Here is an 18,482-nt window from a genome sequence, read left to right on the forward strand (position 1 = left end):
AAGAATTAAACATTATAATTTATAAATGGATTAATAATTAAAGGTTATGACATTTTTATCAAGATTATGAATTAAGTCCGGGTGTTAAAAGTAATGGATGAAATGGTTCTATTAGATGTTTTGTTTTGTCAATTTTATTCAAAATCCAATACAAATTTTTAAAAATCAAGTGTTTAATGTGCAAAGATAAAGTGCATCATGGGTTTTTCATGGTGGAGAATCCATTATTCATTCAAAAGTGTATTTTAAACAAGAAGTCACAAACATGCTAGATATTGTATTGTCAAATTCTGACAAAAAACTATTTCATCTATACCACATGGAACGAAGTTTAAAATAATAATTAATTTTTATTAACAATTAACAATTAATAATTAAAAAAATAATAAATAAATATTCATTATAATTTTTTTCAAAATTTAGCAAAAAAAACATTAATTCTCAAGTATGTTTGATACATGAAATAAAAACCATAAATTATATTATTTTTAAAACCAACATAGACACATCTTAACTGCGGATCTACCAATTGCCAATAGGGATCAAATTTCTCAAGATACAAATTTCTTTTAAAGTGAAAAGAGATTTGTTCCCTCTGAGCGCTTGGTAGATCTAGAGTTAAGATGGGTCTATGCTGGTTAATAACAATTAATTAAGGGAATGTGAGAATGCTCTAGAAACTCACACGGATTGAGTTTGAGATGATTTGATCCATTGACGGGGATTTAATCATGGCCATTGGTTCACCAATGAGAGATTATAAGAGCAGGACGATGGGGATGGAGAAGAAACATAGAGTTAGTGGATGATCTAAGCAGATTGAATTTTCTAGAGAGCAGAGATTCGACCGGGAAGAGAATTTGACCCAGAGATCAGTAGCAGTGATTGAGGAGCAACAACAGGGTGATTCGGTGGAGTTTTCTAGTGCCGGAGGAGTCAACTGAGAGAGGCCAAGTTATCCCATAGGAGGCTGTGCGATGTTTGATTCAATTGAAGAGGAGGTTGATTCAAGTGCCAGAGGTCGGGGTAATTTTCTAAAGGGTCAGAGAATCACTTCTAGAGGCAGCAACAGGCAAGACATCTAAATCAGAGGCAGATCTGGGGAGTGCGTGTGAGGGACTGCATGTGAGAATGCTCTAGAAACTCACACGGATTGAGTTTGAGATGATTTCATCTGTTAATGGGGATCTAATCATGGCCATTGTTTCACCAATAAGAGATTATTAGAGCAGGATGATGGGGATGGAGAAGAAACATCGAGTGAGTGGATGATCTAGGCAGATTGAATTTCCAAGAGAGCAGAGATTCAACCAGGAAGAGAATTTGAGCTAGAGACCAGTGGCAGTGATTGAGGGGCAGTGACAGGGTGATTCGGTGGAGTTTTCTAGTGCCGGAGGAGTCAACTGAGAGAGGCCAAGTTATCCCACAGGAGGCTGCGCAAGGGCTTGCGCAGTGTTTAATTCAGCTGAAGAGGAGGTCGATTCAGGTGCTAGAGGTAGGGGTGAGGGTCAGATAATCACTTCTAGAGGCAGCAACAGGCAAGACGTCTAAATCAGAGGCAGATTCAGGATGTGCGTGTGAGGGATTGCACAACATCTACCCAGAGGCATGCACAGGGGTCTTGGATAGCCAGTTCGAGTAGCCAGGTTGTTGCCGGATTGCTTGTGGAGAAGGGAAAATTTCCGTTATTAATTTTGCTAGTGATTTCTCAGGAGAGGATTTCCAGTTTGGCGTCTAGTTTTTGTACTCAGAATTTCGCTGTTGAATAAGAATAACAAAACCCACATCTGTTGCACTGACTTTCCCACATTCGGTTTTTCCGGGGACACTTATCCAAAATAACGGTGTCAATTTTATTGTGTGTGCATATATTTTCTCCGTTCCAATTTATTTTCCGCAACGTTTTTTATTGTGAAGAAATTGCAGTGTGATTTATTCGTTATTTTGCTGTAACAAAATAAACTGCATAATTAACTAGTTAGAAGAATAAATTCCATTTGTTGCATTTCAAGGAAATTTTCACAGGGTATTAGAGGAGATCTGAACACAAATTAGTGGCTCAAAAGCAAAGGAGAAATTTTGCAGCTTTAAAGGAAGTCTCTAGGCAAATTTTTTTGGGTTTGTGCAGAGGCCCACTAGGAGTGCAAATTAGGAGAGGCAAGGTTTAATTTTTAGTTGCAAGTTGCAAAAAATTCAAGAGCCTCAGTTGCAGTGATTTGCAGGTATTGGTGTTGCCGAGAAGTAGTTCCTGTAAGCATATCAACAATTTCGTTGAACAGATCTGGGTGCAGTGATTTTGCAGCAGTTTTCGCAGTAGCAGATTAATGTTGGGAAGAAGAGAAAAAACACACACAAAATTATACTGAGGATGCCTTCAGTAAATTTTCCAGAATCCTCCAGTATGGCCACGTGCAGGTTTGATATTCATGGGGCTACAAACTTGTCTTCTAGATTGGAGGATGAGTTTGCTTAGACAACTTGCCTATCTAGCTCAGCTTCATAGGGAGTTTGGTATATAGATGGCGGAGCGTCAACTCATATGATAGGAGTTGGAGATTACTTCACTAGCTACAATAAGGAGGAGATGGACTTCCAGATAAAATGGGAAACATGATAAAATGTTCTCCAACCGGGAAAGGCACCATGGACATTCAGAGGGAGTCAGAAGCAAGCACCAATGTTACAGATGTATTGCATGTGTCAGGACTAGGTATGAACCTAATTTTAGTATCCTAGTTACATGATAAGGGATATGGTGTCCATTTTGTAGGGAAGAAGGTGTTCATCAAACACTAGAACTGGAAGAAGTTGAAACATATTGGGATACGAAGCAACATATTGTATAGGTTGCAGTTCGACTCTCCAGTGACACTAGTTAGCAATGGTAGTAATAGTGGGAGAGACCTGAATGAGTAATGGCATAAGAGGATGGGACACTTACATCATGGAGCACTTAGAATGCTCATGGAGACAATAATAGGTGTTCCAGAATTAGGCACAAAACATGATGATGTGTGCAAAGGGTGCGTACTTGGGAAGTATGCTAAGGCAACATTCCCAAGAAGTGACAACAAATCAGATGGTGTTTACAGCTTATACACTCGGATATTTATGGCCTTATGTCCACTAGATCTCTTGGAGGGTACAAGCAATGTCACATGGTTCGGGTTCGAGTTCAGGTTCAACAATGATTAGGTTCAGTTTGAGTTCAAATTTTTTGATGAGGTTCACCATTAGGTTCATATATATATATATATATATAATTTAAAATGAATTATAGGATAAAATAGTAAGAAATCAACATTAGTAAACCTCAAAAATGCTATCACAGACATGGAAACTGCAATGATAAATTACGAGTTTGAGTTGTGACATGAAGTTATGAGGTCAATGGCTATGAGGTTCGATGAGGTTTGTCGAACCTCAATTTTTTTTAAGGTTCACCAAAATTCGAACCTCAAAGTTAAAGTTCGACGAACCTTGTGGCATAGGGTACAAGTACTTTGTCACTTTCATTGATGACCATTCTAGGAAAACTTGGATCTATTTCTTGAGGACCATGGATGAGGCCTTCAGTCACTTCAAGGGGTTCAAGGCTCAAGTAGAGATGCGACAAGGAAAAAGATCAAGGTGCTTCACTTGGACAATGGAGGTGAGTACACAGATTGTGACTTCACAGGTTTTTATGCGAAGGCATCAGGAGAGAGTGGACAACTCCATACAATCCACAATAGAATGGGGTAGCAGAACAGAAGAACAGGTCTATAGTTGGGGCTGCAAAGGCGATGTTATATGACCAGGATTTGCCCAAGTTCTTATGGGCAGAGGCATGTAACACAACTGTGTATATACAAAACAAGATTTCTGACAAGGCATTGGGGAAGATAAGACCAAAAGAAGTCTTCTTAGGGAAGAAGCCAGGAGTCAGTCACGTCAGGATCTTTGGAAGTATAACTTACTGCCATGTACCAGATGAGAAGTGTACCAAGTTGGATCAGACTGCAGAGAAGGGATACTTCATTGGATATAGCGAAACCTCTAAGGCATACAAGATCTACATTCCTAGTAGCAGGAAGATTATCGTGAGATGAGACGTAAAGTTTATGGAGAATATAGCCTTCAAGAAATCTCGCGAGTTGCCAGCAGGTGATCAGAATGGGTTAGCAGAAACTCCATTAGTCCAACAACAGAGGCAACCATAGGGACAACTGCAAGGACAGTCACATGGATCTGGTACAATTACTAGTACTAGCACATCTTCAAGTGCAGGAGATTAAGTGAGTTCATAGCAGATGGAGCAACAGAGGCAAGATGAGGAGTTGGTCGATTCTCCCACCACTAGTGGTCGAACTGGTAGAGAAGTTCATTATATAGTGAGGGATGTTGAGGAGTTCATAGGAGCTCCTAGGACGAACAAGAGAGAATGTAGACAACCAAATAGGGGTACCAAGCATTGGTGGCACATGTTGTGGAGCCTTCCAGCTATCAAGAGGTCGCACAACATCAAGTGTGGATAGATGCCATGGTGGAAGATTATAGCTCCATCATTACAAACGATGTTTGGGAGGTAGTGCTGAGACCTGAGGGTAGGTTAGTTGTGGGCTTTCGATGGATCTATAAGATCAAGTATGCAGCAGATGGCAATGTGGAGAAGTACAAGGCTAGGTTCGTGGCAAAGGGATATGCACAGAAAGAAGAGATAGACTATGAGGAGACCTTCGCCCCAGTTGCCAGATATACTTCTATTCGGTTAGTTATATCTCTAGCAGTGCAGATGGGATGGCAGATTCACTAGATGGACGTCAAGACAACATTCTTGAATGGGGTGATAGAGGAGGAGGTATATATAGAACAACCAAAGGGCTTCGAGACACATGAGAGGGGCACACGTGTGTAGATTGAAAAAATCTCTTTATGGGTTCAAGCAGGCTCTTAGGGTATTAGATGGTCGGATTGACAACTACTTGTATGTGGATGACCTCTTCTTGACAGGGTCATCAGGGCTTCATAGAGGACTGTGAGAGTAACTTGGCAACAGAGTTTGACATGAAGGATTTGGGACTGATGCATTACTTACTAGGCTTGGAAGTGTGGCAGAAGGATGGGGTGATCTTCCTTGTTCAAGGGAGATATGCTACAAAGATTCTGAAGAGATTAAGGATGCAAGATTGTAGACCCATGTCTACACCCATGATTAGCAACTGAAGCAAGATCAATGCATTAGAGGACGAAGACATTGACCCAACCCTGTATAGACAACTTATCGATTCCCTCATGTATCTGTTGTATGCTGCTTCAATGTTGGATCAGGGATTGTATCTTGGTGCAACAGGAAGCAGAAGTCAGTAGTACTAAGCTCTATAGAAGCAGAGTATATGGTAGCTAGCACAAACACGTGTGAGGCTATATGGCTTCAGAAGCTGCTAGTGAGCTTGTTTAGTCAGAAGTTTGAGGCGACCAATATCTACTGTGATAATCAAAGTTGCATCAAGCTCTATGAAACTCTAGTGTTTCATGATAAGTCGTAACACATAGACATTCGATACTACATCAGAGATTGTGTGTAGCGTGGAGCAGTCTAGCTACAACATGTTCCCACAAAAGAGCGGGTTGCAAATATACTCACAAAAGCACTCTAGGGAGAGCTAAGTTTGTCTATTTTAGAGAACAAATGGGTATAGTGGAGAATCCTTTTCAGTAGCAGATATATCAATGTCAACTTAGCACAGTTAGATCTTGAGGGACAGTTGCAGTTAGTTATTAAGGGGCGCATAACTAGTTAGGGTGCAGACAAATATTGAATAGACAATGTAGAAGCTAGTTGCAGTGAGAGACTCAAGAGACAATTGCGGGGCCAGTGCAGGGACACAGTTGATTCAAAGTTTCTTTCTTAGTTGCAGTAGTTGCAACAACAACATGAGCTCAGTTGCAGTGCGGAGCAGAGTTGGAAACAGTGCAGGAGGCACAATGCAATGTCAGCAACAACGCAAATGTAGGGTGGTTCATCTACAAAGTGGCAGATGAATCCGAGTATGCGCGGTGGCTTGGTGGGCAGTGGTAGGTTGTCACAGTTGTCAGACATCAACAACGTGAGAGAAGATGTTATGGGAGAAAGATAGTAGAACACCTTCCTTGCTAAAAGGGAGTGTTAGATATTGTAGCATTGGACAAGTGTTTTAGTCTCGACTTGTGTCAGAGAGGTTAAGAACACTAGGTCTTCAAAACCCAAAAATGGTTTCTCAAGATAAGCTTGGGAAATGCCTTAATTAAATTAATTTACTATCATTTAAATTTTTCCTAAGTCTAAATTAGGAAAACTAGTTAATTAATAACAATTAATTAAGGAAATGTGAGAATGCTCTAGAAACACAGATTGAGTTTGAGATGATTTGAGCCATTGATGAGGATCTAATCATGGCCGTTGGTTCACCAACAAGAAATTATAAGTGCAAGACAATGGGGATGGAGAAGAAACATCAAGTGAGTGGGTGATCTAGGCAGATTGAATTTCCTAGAGATTAGAGAATCAATCGGGAAGAGAATTCGAGCCAGAAATCAGTAGCAGAGATTGAGCAGTAGCAGAGTGATCCGGTGGAGTTTTCTAGTGTCGGGGGAGTCAATTTAGAGAGGCCAAGTTATCCCACAGGAGGTTGCATAGGGGTTTGCGCAAAGCCTCAAAGAGGCAGGTCGATTCAACTGAAGAGGAGGTGATTTAGGTGCTAGAGGTCGAGATAATTTTCTATAGGGCGAAAGAATCACTTTGATGCAACAAACCATAGGGCTTGCAAATTAATAATTAACACACAACACAAAACTGAAATCCACACAATACTTATGCACATAAAATCTCAGAAATAATTCATTAATAAATAAAATATTTACAAGAGAATTCTTGGCCTAATCATTGGCCTCTTATTCCTTTCTCACGCTTACACTTACATGCCTCATGGCTCACCTAGATTTACACAAGTGGATCTAAAGCCAAAGTAGGTTCCAAATCCTAAACAAACTCCCACAATATCTCTTATGATCCATAAAAAGTCTCACCTAATCCCTTATCTCTAGATAAGATATAACTAACCCTCAAATCTCTCAACTCTTCCAAAATATTCTCAAACCTTCTCCTATTTACAATAATTCTCATTCTCTCTTAAAATTATAGGAAAAATACATTAAATAATTAAATCCTAACTCAAGAAACTAACTCCTTTAGTAAACATGATACCCTAGGTTAGATGCTCTTGCATCAGACTCCCTAGGTAAAAGAAAATCATAGTCTCCCGACCATATGTCTTTATAAGTTGATCAAAATTCCTCCTGGATCCCATACTTTAGTTTGTAACTGATCATCCATTCTGTTGTTGTCTTTTTCTGTCTTCCAGGTTACCAAACTTTATGTTGTAGTTCTCCTTTGCTAATGTATACTTGTGTAGTCAAATGTATCCTGTTGTTGTCCTTCTGCCTTATCTTGCAATATCTTGGTTTAAGTGTTTTTTTCATCAGTTTCCTTAATTCTTCAATTTCAATATCCAATTTAGTTTCCGGCTGAAATTTATTGTTACTAGCTTGGAATATCAATTCATAATCTTTAACATTAAATTGCAAATTACATTTTATGTCAGGTTCCACATTTTTACTGCTTGAATATTTCTCTTTATTTGCAACTTGATTAGAGTCATGTTCCATCAACATCTTTTCTGGCAATTGTAATTCTTCTTTACATTTCATAAGCATTTTACGATCACTTTTAGAAATCATCTCAACAAACTGGTCTTCATCCTTGCCTGAAACAAAAGTAGTGTCTTGTCCATCATCTATAACACATCCTGCATCCACACACCAATTGTCAGATTTAAGAACCAACATAATTGTTATCTTCCATTGACGATTCAGTCATCCTATGCGTATCTTCTAAACAATTTGTGGCGCCATCTGTGGAAATCGAACCCACGTTCATATCAAGAAACTTCATTTCAACATCATCATCGTCCTCACTAAGCATCGGTTCTTGTTCTGGTTCACAAATGCATACATTCATCTCGGTTATCTGGAGTGTTTCTGCTTCCCTTAACAAAACTTTCAATTAGTATTTCTGTCTCCTTGCAATCAATTGCTCAATTGGCCATCTAGTTGTCTTCTTCATTATCCATCCATGTTTATGATTTTGTAGCAGCTCCGTCAATACGTCAAGTCGTGCCTTCAACTCAACGATCTTTCTCAAACTCTTCATCATGTACACCAACTGCCATGGCATTGTTGTGGCTTTTTCCAAGATTTTGCAAATGACTATCCATAGTTATCTTCATTTACTTCTTCCCTTGTATAAACTCCTCTTAACTCGGCTTTCTTTGCTGCAAACAACTGCGATATCCTTTGTCTTTATAATACATTGAATAGACTTTGGTTGTCGGCTCTACCTATCTTGCACCCAATTACAATTAACGACTCAAACTTAACTGTACTTTTGACTTGACTTATGACTCTTTAACTCCAGACTTCTAATTTAGTATTAACTCTTTACATTAATGGACCTTGGGTGTCGGGTACAACTGAAAATGCACCCTTTACATATCAATACATGACTATAAGCTTTTATAAGCTTTTGTTTGACTTCAGGGGTTATTAATGTTGAACTTTGATTCTAACTTTGATTCATTCTTGACTTGAATCAAGCTATACAACTTAGACATTGACTTTCTAATTACAATTTCCTTCATTGGCCTTTGACATCCACCCTTAACACATTCTTTACATAACATGCACTTTTGATCTTAACACCATAAACTCACCCTCTATACTTACACATCCCATTCTCCAAATGTCTTTACAACAATTCATATTCCCTTTGTTGAGAACCACATTAAAGCATAACTCTTTTTCCTTCGTTTTCAGTGTTCACTTGATTTCTAACATATCTTTACAACAATTCATATTCCCTTTGTTGAGCACCAAATTAAAGCATACCACTTTTTCCTTCGTTTTCAATGTTCGCTTGATTTCTAACATATCAATGTGGCCATGCACAAAATTCACAATACAAAACAAAGACAATATCTCTCATTTGAGTACCTTGTTGTTTGAGCTAAGGTTACTTCTACTTCATAGTCAAAACCTAGGATGAAAGAGTTGTTTCATACCAAAGTCCATGTATTCTATGGTCATTTTCCACAAGGCCTTTACATATTCGTTTGAAGGAACACACCACATTGCTCATAAGCTAGCAACGTATTATGAGGTTTCCCCTCAGGCTTTCAGTCTTACAAATGATCTCCATGCCTTATGACTCACAACGTAATACTTGTAGGTCTAGTGTATACTTTACACACAATTCCACACCATACTTTCTCTTGTCAAAAATGTTTGTTGTGTGAGATCACTTCCAAGCAATTGTTCAAGTTTCCACCAGCCAAACAAATAAAACACATCGATCGTGTGAGAACCACGTTGGCAACATAAGAAGCATCAAGAAGAATTTACGCTTGGCCTCTGTCCATGATATGTATTTCAAATTTGTCTAGTTGTGCAATTTTGGCGTGGCAATTCACAACTTATAAGTTATTCCACGTAAGTATCCATTTTTCAAACGATTGGATCTCCAAAATTTTTTCACACATCAATATTAGATACAATAGGCTACAGATCTATAATTCGTCTTTCATGGCAAATCAATGACTTCTTTCTGAGAAAACTTTACACCACGCGCAGATTTTGATTCGCCATTTGTTGTATACAGTCACTTTTTGTTGATCCGTAGCTATTCCTCCAACCATATTTCACCTTCAATTCCAGGATCTTTCACTCTGATACTAAAAATGATGGCTTAGGTTAGTGGGCTTGCAAATTGATAATTAACACAACACAAAATTGAAATCCACACAATACATATGCACATAAAATCTCATAAATAATTCGTTAATAAATAAAATATTTACAAGAGAATTCTTGGCCTAATCATTGGCCTCTTATTCCTCTCTCTCACTCCTCACTTACATGCCTTATGGCTCACCTAGATTTATACAAGTGGCTCTGAACCCAAAGTAGGTTCTAGGTCCTAAACAAACTCCCACAATATCTCTCATGATCCATAAAAACTCTCACCTAATCCCTTATTTCTAGATAAGATATAATTAACCCTCAAATCTCTCAACTCTTCCAAAATACTCTCGAACCTTCTCCTATTTACAATAATTCTCATTCCCTCTTAAAACTATAGGAAAAATACATTAAATAATTAAATCCTAACTTAGGAAACTAACTCCTTTAGTAAACATGATACCCTAGGTTAGATGCTTCTGCATCACACTTCCAAAGGAAGCAACATGCAAGACGTCTGAATCAAAGGAAGATTTGAGGAATGCGCGTGAGGGACTGCGCAACATCTGCACAGAGGCTTGCACAGGGGTCTTGGATATCTAGTTTGAGTGGCCAGGTTGTCGTTGGATTACTTGTGGAGAAGGCAAAAATTCCCGTAATAATTTTGCTAGTGATTTCTTAGGAGAGGATTGCGAGTTTGGCATCCAGATTTTGTACTCGGAATTTTGCTACTGAATAATAATAACAAAACCCTCATTTGCTACACTAGTTTTCCCGCATTGGCTTTTTCCTGGGACATTTGTCTAAAATAACGGCGTCAATTTTATTGTGTGTGCGCATATATTTTCTCTGTTCTAATTTATTTTCAACGAAGTTTTTTATTATGAAGAAATTGCTGTGTGATTTATTCATTATTTTGTGGTAACATAATAAATTGCGTAATTAATCAGCTAGAAGAATAAATTCCAGTTGCTACATTTCAAGGAAATTTTCACACATACAACATTTGAGACGAGGATTTGACTGGCATTCGAGGAGGGACAACATTGTGGAAAAATAAGAGGAGATAACACTGGTAAAAAGGCAAGGGACTTAGACAACGATGCATTGGGACAACATGCTGGTAAAACGTGGGAGAGGAGAAAAGAAAACCTAGGCGGGGGACTAGGCTATGGGTGCATGCAACAAAGCATGGGAAAACACTACTCAGGTGAAGGAGCAAGGTTCTCTGGACTCCCAGTTTTGGGTGGATGCCCTGTATCCTTTGGATTCTTGGCTTGAAAAGGTGTTCTCTTTGTTTTTAATACTTGATTGCGGGCTTGCAATTGGTTATCGTGTGCTTTCGATTCCCAATTTGGGGTGGAGACGTTGAAGACGACATTCCTTGGTTCATGTGGTTGGAGATGGTGTAATCTTTGGATTCCTTGTATCAGCCGATTGTTTGGTTTATCTCCCTCGAGTACTCCTCCTCAGACTCTGAATCTGGCTTGGGGGTGGTTGGCTGCAAGAAAGGATGCAGTGTAGTCAACCATAGGTTGGGTGGAGAGTTGGAGTCCCAATCTTAGTTGTCAAGATCATTTATAACACAAGATAAGTGGTTTACTTATGTTAATGTGATTGTTATTTCACTATGATGTTATATTGTTGTTATATAACATGTACAGTTAATGAGGATTTCATGTTCATTGTGTATTTGAATGAATGTGTGAATGAGAAATATTCATGTGATGGGAGCTTGAAACTCCTTGTAATATTGTTATGTTCATAGTAATTCTTATGACATCTTGAATGGTTTAACGCACTAATACAATGGCTAAGAGTGTCTTGAATGTGCTGTGTATTAACCTGAGAAATGGTATACCTGAGCGTCGTTGTTATGCAACTAGTGATTGTATGCCTGAGTAACAGGCCGGCTTGTATGGCCATGAATGTGCTTATTTCATGGTTAGCACTATAGATTCACTGTGTTGATGAATGAAGACCTATTAATAGCCTCTGTGTAAGAGAGCCAATAGGCTTCTCTACTATACTACAACTCAAGAGGGATAGGCACAAACTTTCTAAGTGTTGAAGGGCAACTACAGAGAGACACAACAAAGGGATTTCTTATTCTCGCCTCGGAAGTTGAGAGAGCATGCCACTTTGATGCGGTCTTGGGAGACATGAGCCACGAGACAGAGCGTTTTCCCCTCTATAGGTGGGAATATGTATGTTGTGCCGTAGGCCCTTGGGGGGCCTTAACCCTTTTATGTATTTCGGTGAGAGGGGGTGGGGCACGAGACAGGGAACCTATTAGTCATTTAACGTGGAAGTTTTCCGTCGTTGGACTAAGGGCACTTGTTCACGGCCCTAGAGCAGTGCAAGTCTGTCTTTTCATTGTAACGCTGGGTGATGGCAGCCACAAGACATACATTATGCCTATCAAGTGACGACTTCGAGAGACTATTTTCATTTGCGGCCGCGACACTATGGGGGTGACTATTTTATGTTGCAATGGAAATTGTCGGGGTGCGATTATGTGGAGGCCCAAAGGTTGGGATCCACAGAAGGTGAGAAAGACTTGATAGCAGGAAATGTTAAATTGCACGAGGAGTTGGGACCCTTGTGGGACTTAGGATTGAGTCCATGTGGCAGGATAACGTGGAGGAGGAGATGATGTGGCATAGCCCAAGATGAGATGATGATCCATGTGGAGACTGCTACCAATGGGGAAAGCAACAATATGAGCACCACATGCTAACCTTGTTGCTATGACGAGGGTTTATGGGCTAGAATTTAAATAGCCATAAATTTTGACCCGAGTGTCGGATTGACAAAAAAATTACATTGCTGAAAATCTCTCAATGAGCCGGTCACAATGGTGGTATTAGGTTTTTTAGTTTTGAGGAAGCTGAAATTTGAGGAATTTTGTAACCCCATTTCCATTACAAGACTATGGAGGTCAGGTTAAAAGAAAGTAACACCTTATGGTGCCCCAAAAATGGTCTATGGGGGTGGATGGGGGTGTTACAGCCATCTCACCAACAGCTCTTCAACTCACAACAACTTTGGCACCAGAATCAGCAACAGCTTTTATAAGTTCTTCAACTTTTGCCTTCTTTTTTCTTGAATAATTCTCCAGCCGTTAGCACAATGAATCAAGACAGTCCCAAATACAACAACCTTGACTTTCTCAGCATTCTTGATAGTTCCAACAGCATCATTTTCAAGACCATACCAGGAACCACAGTGCATTCATGCAAACCCCTTATCAAGGTGTTTTGCAACTCAAACATTATCCAGATTGAAATTCACTGGATTCTTGGGGCAACTTGAATACATGCAATCTGCAATAAGAGGGAATAGAATGCTTTCTTGTCCAAATTGCTTGCAATAGGTGCTTTAATCCTAAGGATTACTTGCTCTTTATTCATAACATCTAGTGTATCTGAACCTCTCTCTACCAATTCATCTCGAAGTTCAATTGCCTTGTGCTGCTTTTGTGTCTGCTGAAATTATCTTGATGCACCTATGCCCTTTTATTATCAGTAGGGGCTGTGAATTTTAGCTCTTCTTTAGAAACAATGACATTTTTAGGCCCATCAAAAGTGTAATACACAGGTGCATGTGGCTTCTTAGATTGAGGAGGGGGATAAACCTGAGCGTTTGTTATTATAGGATCAACATCTGATCTCAGGATAGCTTAGACCTCTTCAAACCTTATATCAATGGCCTAGGTTCATGATCTTGAGGGTTAGGATGATTCCTCTGCTTCTAAACTCATATCAAGAGATGAGGGTCATATTTTCAAGGTTGATATTCTGGAAAACTCAATTTACTTAATATATTTGTGGCATTTTAGTTCCCCTCTTATCATTTATAACATGTCCTCCCATGACTATAGGGAAAGTCATCCTGCCCTTCTTCCTGCAGCTGATGAATTGCTTCTCATCAATCTCCACCAGCTGCCTGACATATTCTAGAACAAACATTCTTGGAGTAAGTAGTTTGGGTAGTCTGCAAGGGACTGACAATGTGCCATACGTCCTCATAACAGTCAATCTGGTCCAAGGTACGTGTCCCCTTCTTGTACTCATCTCCAAGTTGCAAATATGGCCTAATCTCATTTGGCATCCTCGTTGGCTCAGTCCCCTGGATTGCTGACAAAGCAGTATGTGCAAATTTATTTATAAACATAAAATAGGAAGACCCTGGTTCTCCATTTTTAACCCATGGTAGGCAATCTCTGCATCTGGTGGGCTGCCCATTATGGGTTTGTTGTAAGTTGAAGGACGAAAATGATAGCTCTGGCAGAAGATTAGGAGGGGTACCTGAATATTCTATCTATCTCAAAATCTGTGAGCTATTGTCTGATGCCTACTCCATTCACTCCATTCACGCCATTCAAACTTCATCCACTACAATATCTTCCTCTCTTCCCAGAATCAGAGTGAACATTGCGAAGCACTCTTGAACCCACTTAGCAAAGTTCTAAAATCTCCAGGGAGTACAGTGAACTTTGGCTGCACTTTGATCATAGGCAACCCTGCAAAGCTTGACGGTATTGGTCCTTTAATTTTATTACATGATAGGTCAATGGTGGTAAATTGTAATGTTTGAAGAAAGCTTATGTGATGGAATGTTTCTTGTCAGCTCATTATAACTCAGATCTACATAGCTGATAGAAGGTACGGTACTAAAGTCTGCTATAAAACATGTAAGCCACAATTTCTGAGGCTCAGCTTCAACAAATTCGTCATGTTAGCATGTGACTCTGTGATCACGCTATCTGTGAAGTGGTCATTATCAAGTTGTAATATTTCCAGTTTTGGTATATTTGCTGATTCAGGGGGGAGTTTACCTGTCAAAATGTTAATGTCCAATAAAAGATGAATCAATTCTGGAAATTTGGAAAGCTCTTTTTGGTATTTGACCACACTCAGTGAGTTATTATTCATATGAATGTGCAATACTTTTTTCAGGTTTTCAAAGGACTTTGGTATCAGGCCTGATATGTTGTTCCAATCAATTTGTAATCTGATAAAATGGTGAAGGTAACCAAGCCCTTCAGACAATGGACCTAATAACTGGTTGCCATTCAGAAGCCATTTTAGGTTTTGCCAATATGCCACTAGTACATCCACTGGAAGCTTGATTCCATTGCTTGGTTTGTTATTCAATGAGCTGTTCCTCTTCTTCTGACATGTGTTGACAAAAAGATGTCTGAATGGCCTCAGTGTAGACCGCGAGTCCTCAGCACAATTTCACAGAACCATGGTCGTTGTCCTTTAAGGCTGAATTTAACAGTTCAAACACCTGCATTGAAATTTTTGTTCAAAGATGAATATGCGTTCCAACTTTTATGTAAGTCCAAGAATGAAAGATGAAGTATCGACAGATAATGCACATGATTGGACAGGCAGAACTTCTTGTTGTAACAATGATTCATTCGTAGACTGCACTTGATGATGATTAGGACATTCTCAAGGGTTTCTCTAAGTGATGCAACAGAGATGACCATGAAAACTTACAAAAGAAAGGGGGACCCAAAAATTTTAAATGTACAGGGTAAAAATTTTTGGGGGCTGTTGTAGGGGCTACAATACATCCCTATCTGAAAAGTAAGGAGAAAAAATATTAATTCTACAGCAATCAATTGGGATAACATTACAGGAGACTTCATCTACAAGTGGAGGCATGGTGAACTTGACTGGACTGTGATGTTTCACCCATAGCTTCATTTCCTTTGTTTAACCAGCCCTAAGTGTATGGTTTGGAGTGAAGGAGACTTTTTGATTTGCATGCCAATGTAAAATAATAATTCCATATCTTCTTCTTCTTCTTTGTTTTTTGTATTGCAAGAAGAAGACTATAGGAGTTCTCTACCTACCATTGGGTTTGGTTAAGATTTGAATATTTTTTCTTTAGTTTAGGATTCATTTTTAGATGCAGACTTAGCAATTTGTTTATCAATATAAGAGTGGCCTCATCTTCCTTAAAAGAGAGAATGCAATATTCTTAGTATAGCCATCGTTTTGGCAAGAGTAGATGCTTTTAATTTTTTGGAACGACATAGAAACAGCAATGCATACAGGTTTTGAACACTTTAGGCCTAGGACCATCAAGCCAAAAGTCTAATGGGCATGCATATGGTCAAGAAGAACCCAGAAAAAAAATCTTTATATTTGATTATCTTGAAAATGAAAACGAAATACACAGGTTTCAGGTTTCATGATCATGGGGTGTTATCGTCTCATGAAAGACCAATAACATTTATGATATGATTGATATATAGGTCAGTAAGTTGTATTGTGAAAAACAACAAGTCTGAAAGTTATGATTAAAGTTTGAGAATCAAGCCAACTTTAGTGGATATGAATCTTTTCTTGATGGGAGTTGCCTTCAATTAACATTGGTTGCTTTTGTATATCAAGTGAAAAGTTGAGAACTGCCATTTTATTGCCACCATCTCATGTTTCTTTCCATTCATTATCTTACATCGAGTTTGAGGAAAGAGTTTGTTTTTCAGGTATTGTGTTTGGATTCCGAAGGACTAATATTGGCCTTAACTTCACATTCATTGCATCAAAAATTCGACCTTAGTTTCATCTACTTGACCTGTAACTCACTGGATTCTTCTCTGTTTATAATTAACTATAATTTAGCATCATCTTGCCTTTTTAGGGCTGCATTCATTTGGCAATGACTCTATATTTATTATGATCAACGGTTCAGGGTTTCAATTAAAAAACCTTTAGACTCAATTCTTATAGATACTAATACAGTTACTGTGGTTTTGGGTAAGTTATAGAGTTCTGATTTATACTTATTGATGTTTTTCCCACATAATAAAAAATTAGCAGATGGTTGGGGGATTTCTATGGTGGTTAGAAGTAGAGCTTTAATTTAAATATCACTTGAAAAACTGATTTTGATTTCAAGGTGGTCAGAGTCGGCTTAAAATTTAAATGTAACTATATCGTTACTAGGTGTTGGAATTCTCTCCATTTCTTTGGACGTCCACATTGTCCAATCTTTTTAATTAGGGCAGAGGTTTGGTTCCCCTGGGAATTCTTCAACCTATTCCATTTAAGTTTTTCCTTTGGTCTCTCTTGGGGAAGTGTGAACTGTAAAAGCTTGCTAGTTTACTTCTGCATGCCCCAAGAGGGCTACATACCCTACATGTGTGGGTTTTATTAAATTTTTAGCGTCAATCATGGGTAAGAGATGCTGGAGGATGAGGCACATGATTGTATGTTTCTAAATCTTGACTATCATGTGTAATCGATGTTGGAGGATGAGGTGCAATATATATATATTCAATGGAAAGTTAAAGGTCCCTGAAATGCAATACAATTTGTAATATGCTCAAAGAACTTTAAAGGGGAAGGGATGGTTTACAAAAATAAAATAAAATTAATTATTAAAATAAAATTGAGTTAAAATAGTTAATTTACTGTTGGCAGTTCTTGGGCTCTGGGTTTTGACAACCCATGGTTTTGCCAATCTTATAATCTTATGTAAGAAATATATATATATATATATATATATATATATAGATATCAAACCAGCCTAGATCCATCTGAACTCGGAATCTACCAACCACTGACAGGGATCAAATCTCTTGAAGTTCAAACCTCTTTTAGAGTGAAAAGAGATTTGATCCCTTTCAAAGCTTGGTAGATCCGGAGTTCAGATGGATCTAGGCTGGTTCTGTATCTTGATCATCATGGCTAATGGATGCTGGAGGGTGAGGTGCATGATTGTATGTTTCTAAAGCCTGAACATTATGGGTAGTTGATGCTGTAGGATGAGGCGCAGCATATATATTTTCAATGGAAATTTAAAGGTATGAGTGCAATACTATCCATAATATGCTCAAAGTACTTTTAAGGGGAAGGGATGGATATGAACCAACTTTGCTTTAATGAAGAGATGTATGGCTGTTTCGCAGCTTGCTTATTATGTTTCGTGAATGTCCAACATAGGAAAAATTGATTTGATGATGTGGATTGGGACATGTTATTATCTTTTGGTCCAACAGCACATTGAACACTTGATTCATATATTAAAAAGGCCAAAAGGAATCTTATTCTCCTAACTTGTAATGGTTGTGTCTTAAATTTTGACACTGGTCAGTTCTGAGGAAAAGGTATCAGCATTTAATTTGAGTTGTTTGTTCTGAGGTTCTTATGAAATGAGGTAGTTTACCAGGCACGTGATTTAGTGAGCAAGAAACAGACAACCGACTAGGCATCGATAGGGCAGATTCCTCTGAGTTCGTAGGTCCTGTTTGTTGATTTCTGAGGGGAAGTTAGGTGATTATTAGTTAATATTTTCAGGCTTATGACAGATATCCGATACAATTCCCTTGCTCTTGTACAATTAATTAACATAATTAGCGTTGAATTCATGTTTAGTTCCATAGTATACTAGCATTAAAGTTATATTTGTTCAACTTTAATTTTGAATGTATCTGTTTTGTTTATAATTTCAAATGTAACCGCCAATTGCATGTATTCAATAATGTTTATTAACCGACAAAGAGCTAGTTCTTTTCATTTATAGTGGAGTGGTAGGGGCAGTTAACTGGTAGATTGTGATATGATTCGACACTTTCTTTGATACAGTCTCCCTTATTTGACAGTCTCTAACATGTTAGTTAGGGTGGGAAGTTTCATATAGAAAGA

The 18,482-nt window shown here is 38.5% G+C and overlaps 1 protein-coding gene across 1 annotated transcript in view; it reads left to right on the forward strand.

Moving 5' to 3' along the window:
• Nucleotides 1-18,482, forward strand: part of SDH6 (succinate dehydrogenase subunit) — a 65,170-nt gene that overhangs the window by 46,063 nt on the left and 625 nt on the right. The window lies entirely within an intron of this gene.

This window comes from Pinus tabuliformis, chromosome 8, assembly GCF_031772625.1.
Source record: "Pinus tabuliformis cultivar Carrire ecotype Pingquan chromosome 8, CPIR1, whole genome shotgun sequence".
Lineage (NCBI taxonomy): Eukaryota > Viridiplantae > Streptophyta > Pinopsida > Pinales > Pinaceae > Pinus > Pinus tabuliformis.